Here is a 16,256-nt window from a genome sequence, read left to right on the forward strand (position 1 = left end):
CTCTACCGGGTTCCAGCCAACAAAGTACAGAGTTTTTGAAATGTGTCCTGAGATTAAAACAGAAAGCTAGCATAGTCATTGGGTTATGAAAATAAATAACAAAAGAGCTTATTGTAAGAATTCATTATTTTACTATCATGATTGACTTCAGAATCTGTACATAGGAAGCAATCATAACGTGTTCCTAGAACTTAGAGATACAGATACTCTGTGAAGCTGGTAACACACACGCACATACGCACACACGCACACAGATAAGACTGGCTGTCAGCAGAAGTTACCCACTCTAAGAGTCATTTGTACCTATAGTTTAAGAGACAGGATATCTCTCAAATTAAATTTTAAAAAAGTGGGATTACTCAAGTTCAAACAAGATGACAAATATATTCTCATGACTGGAATGTAATTAAAGAAAGATGCAATTTTTAAAAAGTATTATTTGGACTGCATTAATAAAATATCTCTGGAAGGGTACATGGATAATACAAGTTGGCCTTGGGGCAGGGACCTGGCTAACTGGGAGACAGGGTAAGAGGGAGATTTTTCACTGTATACCCTATTGTACTTTTACATTTCGAACACGTGAATGAATTACCTAATAAACAAATAAGTATTTAAAGGACTGCATTTATAGAGACATGATTGTCAAAATGGAGTTTTTACAAAGGAAGCCAGAGTGTACAATCTATCAGAGTCTATTCATCCAGTTCTACCTAAGGATGGAGTCAGAATATTCTGGGGACTTCCTAGGTGGCACATTGGTTGAGAATCCGCCTGCCAGTGCAAGGGACACAGGTTCGATCCCTGCTCCAGGAAGATCCCACATGCCGCGGATTAACTAAGCCTGTGCGCCGCAACTAACTGAAGCCCACATGCCTAGAGCCTGTGCTCCACAACAAGAGGAGCCATGGCAACGAGGAGCCTACGCACCACAACAAAGAGTAGCTCCCACTTGCCGCAACTAGACAAAACCCGTGTGCAGCAATGAAGACCCAACACAGCCAATTAATTAATTATTTTAAAAAAAGAATATTCTGTTCCCTGGAAAGCTGATGTTTATTGAGGACGAGAATAATTTCCTGGATTTTGATGGAATATCCTTTAAGAATATTCACCTCCTTCAGATTCTGAGTTTACCAAGCAACCTTCTTATTCCTGGGAACCTTGACGTGGGGAAGGGCTTACCCTGCAGGATGAGCACAAGTGAAAGGTAGAGGCTTCATTGTCAAATATTAAATCATTATTCTAGCTTATCCTTCAAAGTCTGGTGAGTTTGGTAGGTGTAGCCCAGTACTTGCTTTCAAAGTATGTTCTCCTTCCTAATGTTCTCCCTTTCCTGCCTGCCTAGTCAATTCTGGGTAAACTGATGAAATCCAGTTCCTGGACCTGAAATGCTGTGAGACTGGCTTGCCCCTGCAACACTGTATTCTCCTACCTCACAGCATCTATCACACTGCACTGGAATTGCCTTCTGATCTGTTTGTCTCTCACTGGGCTGTTGGCTCCAAAAGGGCAGGGAGCCTGTTTTATCTGCCACTGTATCCCAAGCACAGTGCCTGACAAAACATAGGCCCTCAATCAATTGTCCAGCGAAGGAGGTGCCACTCGGAAAACCCAGGCTGGGATAATCGGACCTCCCTCTTTGATAGCTATCTTGCAGTCATTGATTTCAACATCCGGTATGTCTCTAGAAATCCTCTCACATAACTTCAGCTATCCCCACTATTCAGATGATTTCCAAGTTGTTCTTTCCAGAATCTACATTTTGAAAATGTACTTGCAGCTCAGAATGTTAGCCTAGGAACCTTGATACCAATTTTCAGCTATACCTTAGGCAAGTCACTCCCCCTCTTTCAGCCTGAGATTTCTCATTGAAAACAAGGCATTAGTCACTACATGATCAATACGGTCCCTTCCAGCTCTAAAAATGCTATCCTTTTTCTTTTTAAGATCTGTTTTATTATTTATTTATTTATTTTGGCTGCACTGGGTCTTTGTTGCTTCATGTGGGCTTTCTCTAGTTGCGGCGAGCAGGGGGCTACTCTTCATTGCGGTGCATGGGCTTCTCATTGCAGTGGCTTCTCTTGTTGTGGAGCACGGCTCTAGGTGCATGGACTTCAGTAGTTGTGACACACGGGCTCAATAGTTGTGGCTCATGGGCTCTAGAGCACAGGCTCAGTAGTTGTGGTGCATGGGCTTAGTTGCTCTGCAGCATGTGGGATCTTCCTGGGCCAGGGCTTGAACCTGTGTCCCCTGCATTGGCAGGTGGCTTCTTAACCCCTGTACCACCAGGGAAGTCCCTGTACTCAATTAATATTTGTTGGCAGAATTAATTTTAAAATCACTTCCACTCTACTTAGCAATAATAGCTACTATTTACTGAGTGCTTACATGTGCCAGATAAGAGCTTCATGTATGTTATCTCACTCACTCGTCTATGAAGAGATATTCTTAAAATAATCTCACACGTCACATAGATGAAGAAATTAAGCCTTAGGGCAGTTAAATAGATCGCCCAGAACCAAACAGCTGCCAAGTGACTGATAGAGCCAAATTCAAACCCAGGCACAGACTTCAAAGCCTGGGCCCTTACCGTGCATAGCTCTTGGTTTTCTCCAAATTCTCAGGGAAATACCTCTTGCAACATAAGGTATATGTGTAATCCAACTACTTCCAATATGAAATACTCTCCTGTAAGCTTCATGTTGTGTCACATGCTTCCATTTATCTTTCAGGATATCTCTGAGTATTTCTTCTGCAAGTTATTTATCAGATGATTGCCCTTCTTAGGATAACACTGTACCTGTAAAGATTGTGCGGTAGAGTCTTTGACAAACTGAACTTCTGTAGGTCAGCTATAGCTGAAAGGGAAAGACCAGAGCATAGTATGAGTGCTCTAGTGCTCACTTGGGCAGCACATATACTAGAATTGGAACCATACAGAGATTAGCCTCACCCCTGTGCAAGGATGACATACAAATTTGTGAAGTGTTGCATATTTTTATGTAAAAGAATGAAATAAGAACATCCTCTAACACCATACACAAAAATAAGCTCAAAATGGATGAAAGACCTTTAGTAAGACTGGGTCCTATAAAACACTTAGAGGAAAACATGGATCGAACACTCTCTGACATAAATCGCAGCAAGATCTTTTTTGATCCACCTCCTAGAGTAATGAAAATAAAAACAAAAATAAACAAATGGGACCTAATTAACCTTAAAAGCTTTTGCACAGCAAAGGAAGCCATAAAGTATGAGCACTCTAAACAAGGACAGGGATGGCTTTGATGCTTTACTGAGAATTCTACAGACGTGAGAGAAGGTATTTTAGTGTAGGTGTAGCTGTTGCCCCTGCAATGCAGTCAAAGAAGGGAGAACATCAGGAAGAGCATGGATGCTCCAGAAGAGTCTATCCCATTGGGATGGTTCTGGAAATAGACTACATATTCATCCCCACTTGAGTCCAACAAAGACTTTGAGCAGGGGCTAAAATAGCTCCACGCACCCTGCTGAAAAAGCTGTGCCTCACATTTCCCCTGAAGTTGGAGCTTCCCTTTCCTAACCCAACAGCACTGGTGGTGCTGGCCAGGGGTGGGCCATATCTCATCAGCACCCAAGAGTGAAGAAGGCCTTTGGCCAATTCCAGAAATGGTGGAAAAGTTACTGAATCACCATCATTATCTTACATATGTCAGTGCCACAAAGATTTCTTTGCCCATGAAGAATTCCTGGGTTTGCAGGAAATATCCTTGGATGCCTTAGTGGTAGAAGGGCAGCTTTCACTGGACCCTCTCCCTCATCTCATTTGTTTAGCCAGATTTCCTCTCCCAGTATTTTTTCAACCTTCTTCTTAAATCTGACTCCCTATTTTCATTTCTGGCCTAGATCTTAAAAAAAAAAAAATGCTATGAAACAAGAAATGGATTGAGTGACCAACAACTAGAAAATGGTTAAGGAAATTAAAACACATTCATCCTTGGGCTCCTAAGTGAATAAATAAATTTTTAAATGAATATTTCTTAAGTGAGTAAATAAACTTAGGATTTAGGATAAATAAATTTCATCATAGAATAAAATGTGCAGCCACCAAGAAGAATGTTAACAGAGAGTTTTAGCAACCTAGGGCAATTCTTATGTCATGATATTAAAAGAAAAAGAGCAGAATATGAAATTATATATATATATAGTATTCTCTCAACTATGATGAATACCTTTGCATATAAAATCCTGGAAAGAAACTCACTAACATTTTAATAGTTACTCTCCTTGGATAAAGACATAATGGGTGTTATTATATTCTTCACTCTGCTTTTCAGCAACTTGTGCAGTTTTCTCTATGAGCCATTCTTACATCTATAATCAGCAAAAAAAACTTAAATGTCAATTTTTTATTTAGAAGCACAGGATTCTATGTTATACTCTAAAGAACTCTCTTGTCACAGATGTTTTCCCTACAGCTCTGCGGCAGGAAAACTGTAAACACTGCTCTGGGAGAACACCTCCCACAGCCACCTGGCTCCTCCTGTGTCCACACACGCAGTGATCTGGCAGGACATGGAGATTAGCGTGGGAAGGCACTTCTGTCTGTCCTGCACTTTGCCCAGCTCTTTCAGGTCTGTGCTTGCCTTTTCACTCCTGTCTGTCTCCCTTGTTGCTGGTGAGGAATTTCCCTGAATTATCATTCCCAGCAAAAGGCATTTCTCTAACTAGGCCTTGGGAAATGGAGACGTAGCATTTGCTAGTTTTCTGTACCCCTCTCTCGGGTTGGCTTGGGCAGCACCCCAGGAGAGCGCACGTATCCCCAACCCCCTCAAGATCATTTAAGCGGCAAAACTTCCCCTACAGTCGTGTCGTTCTCACCAAAGAAAGACCTGCCTAAATAGAATTACTCAGAATTTGCAAGCTTAGGGTCAAGGTAGGAGCCAATTTTGAATTTTTGCTTAGGAATCCTAAATTTCCATTTCTAGCATGCTGTTCAGAATTTGTAAGCAGAACTATACACTAAGACTGGAGATTGCAGGGCCTGAACCACAAATGTTCAGCCGTAAGAAGGAAATGAAATGATCTGAGAGGCATGAATGTTTCATGAGGCCTGATTTAGAAATGACAGAATAGGTAACCAACACATGGCCTCTTCTATCTTGTTCGTGTGAATGCTGATGCCTATCAGCCTTCCCCAGAGGGCCCATCCTCCGCGTGAGACGGTGTGCCCTTCTGCCCCATCTGTGTAGCAGCCAGAGTTTTGATTCAACAACCAGTTTCTGGCTGGGAAAATCCAGTAATCCCAAATTTTCATACACAGCCGATTAAAGTAAATGTTTACTATTATAGGACAGGTTCCTCACTGGCTCTGGTTAGATCAACGTGTAATAGTTCATGGCCATCCTTGTTTTCAGGTCCAAAGCCTTCTCTAGCCCCCACAGGCAGAGTGAAGCAATTCCTCCCTGAGTGCCAGCACGCGTTGTTAATACCTCTTTTACAACACGCGTCACATGCCTGTAACAGCCTGTTTACAGACCTGTCTCTGTCACCAGACTGAGACCTCTGGAGGGCAAGGGCTAGAGCTCCTGCACCGAGCACGGCGATCGCTGCTTCATAAATGTCTGTGGAATTAACTGCCTAATCAATATGGTCATTTTTCCTCCCCTCAGAATGGATACCTCACTTTAAACCGTGTTTACTATATTTGAAAGAGGCGTATTTATAGAATTTTAGAACCGGGGAGGGACCTCGTTTTGTTGATGGGATAACCATGTCTCAGAAAAGCCCAATGACCCATCCGAATCCATCGAACGTTGCTGAGATCACTCCTCAGTGCAATTCTCTTTGTGAGAGTTAAGTGAGCTTTAAGAAAATGGACTTTTATTTTACATTCTGGGAATTTAAATCCATAAATCGTTAACATCTGCAAAGTTCAGCAAAATGATGTTAACAGGCCTCAAGAAGTATTTCAAGGGTGGATAGTATAGATCGGCGTTTGGCCCGAGTCTGCCCTCTAAACGTGTGGAAGATATGTATCAAGAGAAATCTTACCTCAGTGTGTTAAAACTATCCTCATGAGTTTGTGGGACATTTTCTATTTTCCATTACAGGTTTTAGATTTATCTAAAAGTTACAGAGGTCGTACAGAGTTCCTATATACCTGTCACTCAGTGTCAGTTTCCCCTAATGTTGTCATCTTACATTAGCATGGTACATTTGTCAAAACTAAGGAACTAACACTGTGCATTCCCATTAACGAAACTCCAGACTTTATTCAGATTTCACCAGTTTTCCCACCAATGTCCTTTTTCCATTCCAGGATCCCATCCAGGATACGACATTATGTTTAGTTGTCATGTCTTCTCTGGTCTTCTCTGGTCTGTGACAATTTCTTAGCCTTTGCTCTATGACAGTTTGTTTTAAATTTTTATTGGAGTATAGTTGATTTACAATGCTGTGTTAATTTCAGGTGTACAGCAAAGTGAGTCAGTTATACATATACATACATCCACTCTTTTTCAGATTCTTTCCCCATATAGGCCATTACAGAGTACTGAGTAGAGCTCCCTGTGCTATACTGTAGGTCCTTATTAGTTATCTATTTTCTATATGGTAGTGTATATATGTCAATCCCAATCTCCCAATTTATCCCTCCCTTCCCTTACTCTGGTAACTCTAAGTTTGTTTTCAATATCTGTGACTCTATTTCTGTTCTGTAAATAAGTTCATTTGTACCCTTTTTTTTTAGATTCCACATATAAGCCATACCGTATGATATTTGTCTTTCTCTGTCTTACTTCACTCAGTATGGCAATCTCTAGGTCCATCCGTGTTGCTGCAAATGGCATTATTTTGTTCTTTTTTATGGCTACCATAATAGTTTTGAAGAGTACTGGTTGGGTGTTTTGTAGATCGCCCCTCAAATTGGGTTGATCTTATGTTTTCCTAATGATTAGACTGGGGTTATGTGTTTTTGGAAAGCATACTGCAAATGTAAAGTGCCCTTCTCATCACATTATATCAGGAGGTAAATGATATCCCCATGCTATCACTGGTAAGGTTAGCCCTGATCATTTGGTGAAGGTGGTATTTGCCAGGTTTCTCCATTGTAAATGTAGTATTTCTCCTTTCCATTCTCTATTCTTTGGAAGTGAGTCACTAGGACCAGCCTAGAAGGGAAGAGAGGTTTATCTTCATATAGTATTTGGAATTCTTTCATTAGGGAGATTTATCTCTATCCTCCCTTTATTTATGGAGATTTTAGTTTAATAGATAATAGCATTTCCTTGAATTAGTGGGAAGTAAAACTGAAATTATAATTGTATAAGACAGTTTGGGCAGATATAAAATAAGCATATGGTGTTAGGATATGAATTTAAGAGATAGACACCTCTTTGGGGGACACCACCATGGCTGAGAGAGTTCACATCAATAAACTTTCCAGATGGCTGAAATGTGTTCCTTTAATCACCAAGAGTTTTTAATTAATTAATTAATTAATTGGCTGCTTTGGGTCTTCATTGCTGTGCACGGGCTTTCTATAGTTGCAGCAAGTGGGGGCTACTCTTTGTTGCAGTGCACAGGCTTCTCAATGAGGTGGCTTCTCTCATTGCAGAGCACAGCCTCTAGGTGTACGGGCTTCAGTAGTTGTGGTGCAAGGGCTTTAGATCCCACATCCAAGGCATGTGGGATCTTCCTGGCCCAGGGATCAAACCCATGTCCTCTACAATTGCAGGTGAATTCTTAACCACTGCACCACCAGGGAAGTCCAAGAGGTTTTTTTTAATATATAAATTTCTCCCGTTCTTCTGGCTGCCTTTCTAAGATGTATCATATGCTTTATCTTTTTGAATGGAATATCCTGAACACAAATTTAATCTTTTTACAAAAATTGCTCACTATACTGAAATTCACAGCAATGATGATGGTTAAACTTGATGACCTCTCAAGTTTTTAACAACTATCTGAAAAAATTAATGAAGCATGTGGGAGGGAGGGCATATGGTGATATATGTATAAATATAGCTGATTCACTTTGTTGTACAGCAAAAACTGGCACAACAGTGTAAAGAAATTATATTCCAATAAAGAGCTTAAAAAATTAATGAAGCTATGTCCCTAAATAACCAAAGGCTTCTTGTTTTAAACCTAAGGTTTTCACCTTGGTCTGGGGTACAGTGGTCTCAGCCTTACTTCTAGACCAGATTAAAGCGGCAAGTGTTTACACAAGAGCATCCAGGACAGCTCATACAGATCACTCGGGGAGGTTGTTAAAAGCCAGATTCCGATTCAGACCTAAGATTCTGCATTTCTAACGACCTCCCAGGTGATGCCAGTGCTGCTGGTCCATAGATCACTGTTTGAGTGGCAAGGACCCAGGGAACCCTACATACCAAACTTGTAGTCTGGCTGTTGGCAAGGCTTTAGGAGGCCAGGAAGTTCCTGGGACAGGGCAGAGCTTTTCTCTCTGCTGCAAAGAGCTTTGAATAGACATGGATCATTCACAAAGTACAGTCAGAGCTTAGAAAAAGAAGGAGCTAGGTGACAAAAATAAATAACTCATTCTTGTAAAACAAGCTAAAAGAGGGAAAGAGAATTCTCTTTCTTAAGAGAACTACTTTAGAGGCAAACATTTCTTGAACTCTGTGGTTCCTTTAATGTTGGAAAGAAGCACCCAGACCACATCAAAAGGACAATGAGCTAGTTTTACATAAAGATCAGTTTTGTGGAGAGAGGTCCACTTCTAGAACTTGAGGCTTTTTATCCTAAAATTACAGTTGAGGATTTTAGGATGGCACTAATGTGCATTTTATGTGATTGCTTCTACTGTTTTCTCACAGACACAAGGTGGGTTTGTTTGTCCTTCAAGATATAAGCCACAGCAGCCAAACCCTTAGCTGCTTTCAAATTAAGCTAATATGATATATGGAACCTACTTATTTAAATCTAAAGTCATTCCTCGCTATCCAAGAGGGACTGGCTTCAGGACCCCTGTGGATACCAAAATCCATGGATGCTGAAGTCCCTTATATAAAATGTTTGCATGTAAACTAGGCACATCCTCCTGTATATTTTAGAACATCTCTAGATTACTTATAATACCTACTACAATGTACATGGTATGTAAATAGTTGTAAATACAATGTTAAAACTATGTAAATAGTTGCCAGAGTGCAACAAATTCAAGTTTTGCTTTCTGAAACTTTCTGAAATTTTTTTCCAAATATTTTTGACCCGCAGTTGGTTGAATCCACAGATGCAGAAGCTGGGGATACAGAGGGCCGGCTGTACCATGAGTGATGATTGCTGAGTGAGATGTAGTGTCTTTATTAGGGCAGCTAATGAAGGGTTTCTTGACTGTGAAAAGGCTTTCACATCATTGTGTGCATTACAGCAGCCTGTCTGAGATAGTTCTAGTCAGAAATGCAGTACTGAGGAAAGAACACTGTGCAGGCTGATCTGGAGACCTGAATTCAAGCCCCCACTCAACCAGTAACCATTTGGATAACATTAACTACTTGGGCAAGTCACTTAAACTCTCCAGGCTTAACTGTACGAACTAGATGATCTCAGGGTTTCTTTCAAGTCCTAGTTTTTCACTGCTCCATTCCCATAGTTCAGAAAAATATTTTGCATACATTTCAAAATAGTGTTTATGACAGTTTACAATGTCATTAATAAAGCTGATTCTGCCAACTTGTGCCTAACCCTTGAGCAAGTTGCAGCTTGAATGTTATAGCAAGTAATTATCAGAGGAAACATAGCTGAGATTTGACCTCATTTCTTGAGTAGATATGTTTGTGGTTGTCAGCTAGCTAAGCTAGTGGTTTAGTTAATATTATACAGAGGTATTGCTAAACTCTCCTTTTCCCCAGATAATGACTAAACACCAAAGTTTATAGCATGAATTATTGCCAGTTGATAAGATTCTGAATTTATCATGCTGGGTAACAAATGTTATATTAGGGTTGATTTTATGTATTTATTTTTAATTTTTTGGCTGTACCATGCAGCATGTGGGATCTTAGTTCCCCAACCAGGGTTCCAACCTATGCTCCCTGCAGTGGAAGTACAGAGTCTTAACCACTGGACCACCAGGGAAGTCCCAGAGTTGATTTTAGATTAAAAAAAAATCACTCTGGTATCACTGACTGAATTGTCAAAGGTAAAGAAGAAAAATGCCGACTGCTGCCTGAAAAAATTTAGCTTGGTAAATAGAAGACAGTGGCAGGCGCTATGGCAGAGTGAGATGCACTCAACATAGTAGTGAGAGCATGGGCTCTAGAGCTGTACTTCCACGTTTGAAGTCTGACTCTACCACTTGCTGGCTGTATGACCTTGTGAAGTTGTTTAAACCCTCTGGATCTCAGCTTTCTTGAATGGAACAGGAATAATACTAGTACATAACTCATAGAGTTGTTTTGACGATAAAATAGTGCACGTGAAGCACCACACACTACACGTCCGCTATTGTTATTATTAATAGGAACCGAAATGGGGAGAATGGGAACTAGTCAAGACAGGAAGGCCAGCGTGGTCACGTTAAGAAAAAAAAGATGCTGAGAGCAAGTTCAGAAATGGGGAAGATAGTGGTACTTTCCACATCTGCTTCCTACATCACGTATTCTCTGGACTGTGACTACAGCACTTTTTTAAAAAAATAAATTTATTTTATTGGCTGTGTTGGGTCTTTTTTGCTGTGCGTGGGCTTTGTTTTTAGTTGCGGTGAGTGGAGGCTACTCTTGGTTGTGGTGCCCGAGCTCCTCATTACCGCAGCTTCTTTTGTTGCGGAGCACGGGCTCTAGGCACATGGGCGGCGCGTGGGCTTCAGTAATTGCAGCACATGGGCTCAATAGTTGTGGCTCACGGGCTCTAAAGCACAGGCTCAGTAGTTGTGGCTCACAGGCTTAGTTGCTCCGCAGCATGTGGGATCTTCCCGGAGCAGGGATCAAACCCATGTCCCCTGCATTGGCAGGTGGATTCTCAACCACTGCGCCACCTAGGAAGTCCCGCTACAGCACTCTTGTATATAACTCTTCAGTATTTGCATGTGTGCTTGTGTGTGTGTGTGTGTGTGTGTGTGTAATATTTCAGAGTGATTTCCTATGTATCATCTCATTTGATTATCAGCAGTCTAGGGAGATAAAATCTCTTATGCAATCTAGCAAATACTGCTGACTCTCACAGAATGTGGGTAAGGCAAGCACAGGATGGACCCTTAGAGCACCAGAGCACAGTGCAGGACAGCACAGCAGAGCGTAGCAGGCCATCCTTTCCTATCTGGATTCCCAGAAGTGTTGCTGGGCTCTTTATATGTCACTGGAGATGTTACGTGGGGCTATTTTTCTTTCCCAAGATGACCGTACTGTACATTTCCTGAAAGCATTATATTTGAACATCCTCATAGCTTCACATTCATCAGATGTATTGGGTTGGCCAAAAAGTTTGTTCATGTTTTTCCATAACATCTTACAGAAAACTCTGAATGAACTTTTGGCCAATCCAATACTTCATGTTCCTTGGTAGTAAGCATATTTTGTGTGCCTCAGCCAGCCTTAGTTTTGTATCAGAAAGTAGCCATTTAAAGAACTTTTGGACTTCCCTGGTGGCTTGGTGGTTAAGAATCTGTCTGCCAATGCAGGGGACACGGGTTCGACCCCTGGTCTGGGAAGATTCCACATACTGTGGAGCAACTAAGCGCATGCGCTACAACTACAGGGCCTGTACTCTAGAGCCCATGAGCCACAACTACTGAGACCGTGTGCCACAACTACTGAAGCCTGTGCACCTGGAGCTCGTGCTCCACAACAACAGAAGCCACCACAATGAGAAGCCTGCGCACAGCAATGAAGAGTAGCCCCCGCTCACCTCAACTAGAGAAAGCCCACGCGCAGTAACAGACCCAATGCAGCCAAAAGTAAATAAATAAATTTATTTAAAAAAAAAATAAAGCACTTTCTCTGTTTAGCCCTGAGAGATACTTGTATTGCTGTTTTGTTTCATTTGTTTTTGCTCTGTTAGCAAGGCAATATCCTATGGAACAGTGCCACAAACATATTTCAAATAGAATTAGGGTACCAGTAGAAAATGGCTATATGGTGATGATCAGAACATAATCTCTAGCTGAGTAATAGGAAACATGTATCAGAGAAATTATTGGCTTATTGTTATTAATTAAAACAATAATTAACATTGACCACTTACCATGTGCCTGGCAATATGCTAGGTGTTTTATGTGCATATAATTAACATGATATTGCAGTATGCCCAACATATAGCAAACAGCAAGAGTTTAATAGATATTTGTTGAGTAAATCTATAAGATAGGAATTACTTTTATCCATTTTACAAATGATGAAAATTAGGTTTAGAATTTTAAGCTTTGCCTAAGGTCACATAATTATTCAGTAACTAGTGAAGCTAGTTGGTAAACTGAAATTTGACTGTTGCATAACATAGTGTAGTGGTTCAGAGTGGGAACTTTGGAGCCAGCCAGACCACCTAGTTTTGAATCCCAGCTCTGCCACTTACTGTGTGACCTCGGGGAAGTTACTTAGCCTTTTTGTGCCTCAGTTACTTCATCTGTAAATTAGAAATAATAATCGCAACCTCCCAAAGTTATTGGGAGGATTAAATAAGATCATACATGTGAAGCACTTAGAACTGTGATTTGGCACTCTCTAAATATAACTAATACTGTTTAGTAGAGCCTTATATTACATACCAATGGAGCTTTCTACTTTTCAAAAGAAATTTCTATAAATTATCTCAACATCCTTATGAGGTGGGCAATTAATATAATAGTATCTCATGGAGTATAATCTATAAAAATATTGAATCACTATGTTGTACACCTGAAACTAATATAATCCATTTTATAGATTACAAGAGTCAGGCTCAGAAGAGTTAAATGGACTGCTAAAGATCACACAGCAAGTAATTACGTCCTGTTGGGAAAATGTAGAATAAAAGATTAGAGATAACACACAGTGTCAACTCTTAAAATAAGGAGGGAGTAGAGGGAAGACAGATAGCAAAACAACTAGCTCATTCAAGGCATAATGAAGCCATGTCTAAAAGGGTTTGGGTTGCATGCAGAGGAAAGCCAAGGAATAATTGATGAATTCCATCTGGAGGTGGTATATTTGACTAGAATCCATCCCAATGGCACCAAAGCAGGTCAGACACCGTTTTATGGCAATGAAACATACTGAGTCTGCTTGAAGTCAGAAAAGTTTGAGGGTCTGCGAGTAGCAGAGAAACACGGAAAGAAGTTTCCCAAAGAAAACTTTGAAAAATGCCTAAGCATTCATGACTACTCCCACACATTTTTGGATGTAGGAGGGAAACAGTGACCTTCATTTCAAATGACAAACGAAGTATTCAGTACCGAGGATAATGTGAACAATGTGGAAAGTGAGTTCTACGTGGCCTGAGGCATGTAGAAATTATGTGAAAATGAGTAACTATATAGACAACAGATTGTTTCATACACCTGGGTGTGAATCTTGGGAAAACCTAGAAACCACAGTTGAGAACACTTCAAACTCAAATCTTATAGCCTTAGGGCTTATTTGGTTCTGGACTCCCTCTAGTGGTTCAAACTTTGGTGCTTTAATTGGTACTCTTCAGTTCATAGAATCATCAAATTTTGGGTCATATTAAGAACAAGCAAAAGAACCACACAACTCCTATTAGAATGGTTTCCCACAAGAAGAAACTATGTCATTGAATGGTATGATAATGTGGCTATTAAGGTAGTTAAAATAATAGTGTGGCAAATGGTCTGATCTAATGGGACACAGGGGATTTCCCTGGCTGACTAGAAAAGCAAGTTATAGTTCTGCTAGAAGGTGTGAATAAGATCTGAAGGTCCAGGAACAGGACTCCTGTTTGCTTTTGTTTGCAATCTAAGGTGAGAATTCAACCTTTTAGGGATAGAGAGAAATAAATATTTCCTGGGTATACGGGCTCTACAAGGTCAGAGAATTCTAGCTTGACCTTGCATAAAGTTAACCTTTCAGACCAACCCAAAGCAACGTGTGGTTTCCTTCACATCATATCCCTAATATTGCAGCCTGTGCATCTGTTTTAAACCAAATTCAGAAAATTCTAAGAATGATTTAACTTTATTTGCTTCCCTATATTGGCTTTGGTTATGTCCCTTGGCTATGTCTTTAAAAAGTCTCCTACTTCTTCCACATGACCACATGAGGAGGAAGACTCTTGCATTTTCTCCTTTAAACTTTCACTTCCTGGACAGTTCTGCATTATAGATATACATAAATCTGCCAACTCTTTAATATGACAGCCCTTTGCATATTTTAGAGAGTTATCATGTCCCCATTGTCTTCTTTCCCTTTTTTGGATCCCCAAAGCTTCTTGGAACCAGAATAAAAGAACATCTGTGAGGCAGAGGTATCATGATTGAATAACTTAATGGGCGTTTTGTTAACACCTTCAGAGGTAAAAACGTTGGCTTTTTTAAAAAAAACTTATTGGAGTATAGTTGATTTACAATGTTGTGTTAGTTTCAAGTGTACAGCAATGTGAATAAGGTATACATATACATATATCCATTCTTTTTTAGATTATTTTCCCATATGTTATTACAGAATAATGAGTAGACTTCCCTATGCTATACAGTAGGTCCTTATTAGTTATCTATTTTATATATAGTAGTGTGTATATGTTAATCCCAATCTCCCAATTTATCCACCCCCCTTTGCCTTTGGTAACCATGTTTGTTTTCTACAACTGTAATTCTATTTCTGTTTTGTAAATAATTCATTTGTACCCTTTTTTTAGACTCCACGAGTGATATCATATGATATTTGTCTTTCTCTCTCTTAGTATGATAACCTCGAGGTCCATCCATGTTGCTGCAAAAACACGTTGGCTTTTTATTTCAGAAAATACAAAGCTGTTCTTGAAAGTCTGAGTTTAGAGTCTTTGTTCTTCAAAGAGAATAGAAGGCAATGAGATTACGAAAAAGAAGAAAACGGGATGTAATGGGTGATTTACCCATTTCAGGACCTCCTCTTAGTATTCTATTTTCTACTTCCTTTTAAGTTGTTCCAGCACAGGAGTTGGGAACATACATCAGAGACCAGAGAAGTGTCTGTGGACTCCATAAGTCAGTCATAGTGTCTGCCCTGAGGTTTCCATAAAGTGAGGACAGGAATGGGCATTAGTCATAGGATCCCAGATCTGACAGTACTTTCCACTGAGAAGAGATCACGATAGTCTGCAACTGATTATTTGCATAAGTAGGGAGAAAAAGCACCCAAACCCTAGTGACTTAAGCATTCTATCTGCAGTCTCAATTTTGTAATCTCACAAATTTGAGTTTCAGTCAAAGTGGGAAAATATAGAGGTAGAAAGATGCACGTAGGATAAAAAACAAGGCATATTATCTTGACTTTGAATATCTGTAGCTTTTTGATGAGCAGCAGTTAAAAGGATAGGAGAAAAGAGTAATACCTTATGGGGAGGGGAAAGGAAAAGTGGAAAGAGAGTATGAGGTGGAGGTCTTAACAATGTAGACTGGCACTGCCTCTAATACAGGACTTAGTGCCCCAGAGAGACAATAAGCACTTAATCACATGAACAGAAGAGGTTATGACTAAGTTTCTGTCAAAGAACATTAAAAGGAGATGTCAGGAATAGGAACAGAATGTACTGGGATGCCACAACTACGTCAGATGGCCTGGTTTTCCTTCTTTCCCTTCTTCAAGGGATTTTAAATGCTACACTGTGCTTCTCTTCCTATGCTGGTGCTTTTCAACATGAAGGACATGCCTGGACCTTCCAAACAGGTTGGAACCCAGGTTATCGAAGGTGCCAATGCTGTATTTCTAATCCACTCCAAATCACCTAAGACATTAGCACCAGAACACTCCAAAATACTGTGCCCCTCTGGACAGTCGAGGTTTCGTCACAAAATAGCAAGTCTAGGCTGATGCTCCAAAAGCGCAGATGGTGATGCTCCAGTCTGGGAGCCAAGGAAAGAGAATGCTATGTGCGACTCCCCAGACCACCAAGGTACATGCTTAATGACCTAGTGCAGGTAGCTTACGCTGCCTCCCAGACACCCGTGACGGAGGCCTTGTCCGTAAAGCTACGGAAAGGGTAACTGGATTTCATCAAACCCGACACCACAGCACACTAGCCCTGAGGGTCCGAGCGTTGCCTAACTTCGTCTAACTTACCGATTGGTCCTTTCTGCCTCCTGGCAAGGACCCGCAACCGAGTCTTTCCTGGCGCATGCG

The 16,256-nt window shown here is 40.6% G+C and overlaps 1 protein-coding gene and 1 non-coding gene across 2 annotated transcripts in view; one reads left to right on the forward strand and one right to left on the reverse strand.

Moving 5' to 3' along the window:
• The window catches only part of GATM (glycine amidinotransferase), a 33,696-nt gene extending 17,479 nt beyond the window's left edge, over positions 1-16,217 (reverse strand). Inside the window, exon 1 of the mRNA XM_057722039.1 lies at positions 16,197-16,217. The gene's annotated coding sequence lies outside the window, so the exon portion shown is untranslated. The remainder of the gene's footprint in view (positions 1-16,196) is intronic.
• Positions 2,900-3,003, forward strand: LOC130847299 (U6 spliceosomal RNA). The gene has a single exon (XR_009052073.1). It is a non-coding gene; the product is annotated as a U6 spliceosomal RNA (small nuclear RNA).
• Positions 16,218-16,256: the final 39 nt, after the last annotated feature.

This window comes from Hippopotamus amphibius, chromosome 2, assembly GCF_030028045.1.
Source record: "Hippopotamus amphibius kiboko isolate mHipAmp2 chromosome 2, mHipAmp2.hap2, whole genome shotgun sequence".
In the NCBI taxonomy this organism is placed as follows: Eukaryota; Metazoa; Chordata; class Mammalia; order Artiodactyla; family Hippopotamidae; genus Hippopotamus; species Hippopotamus amphibius.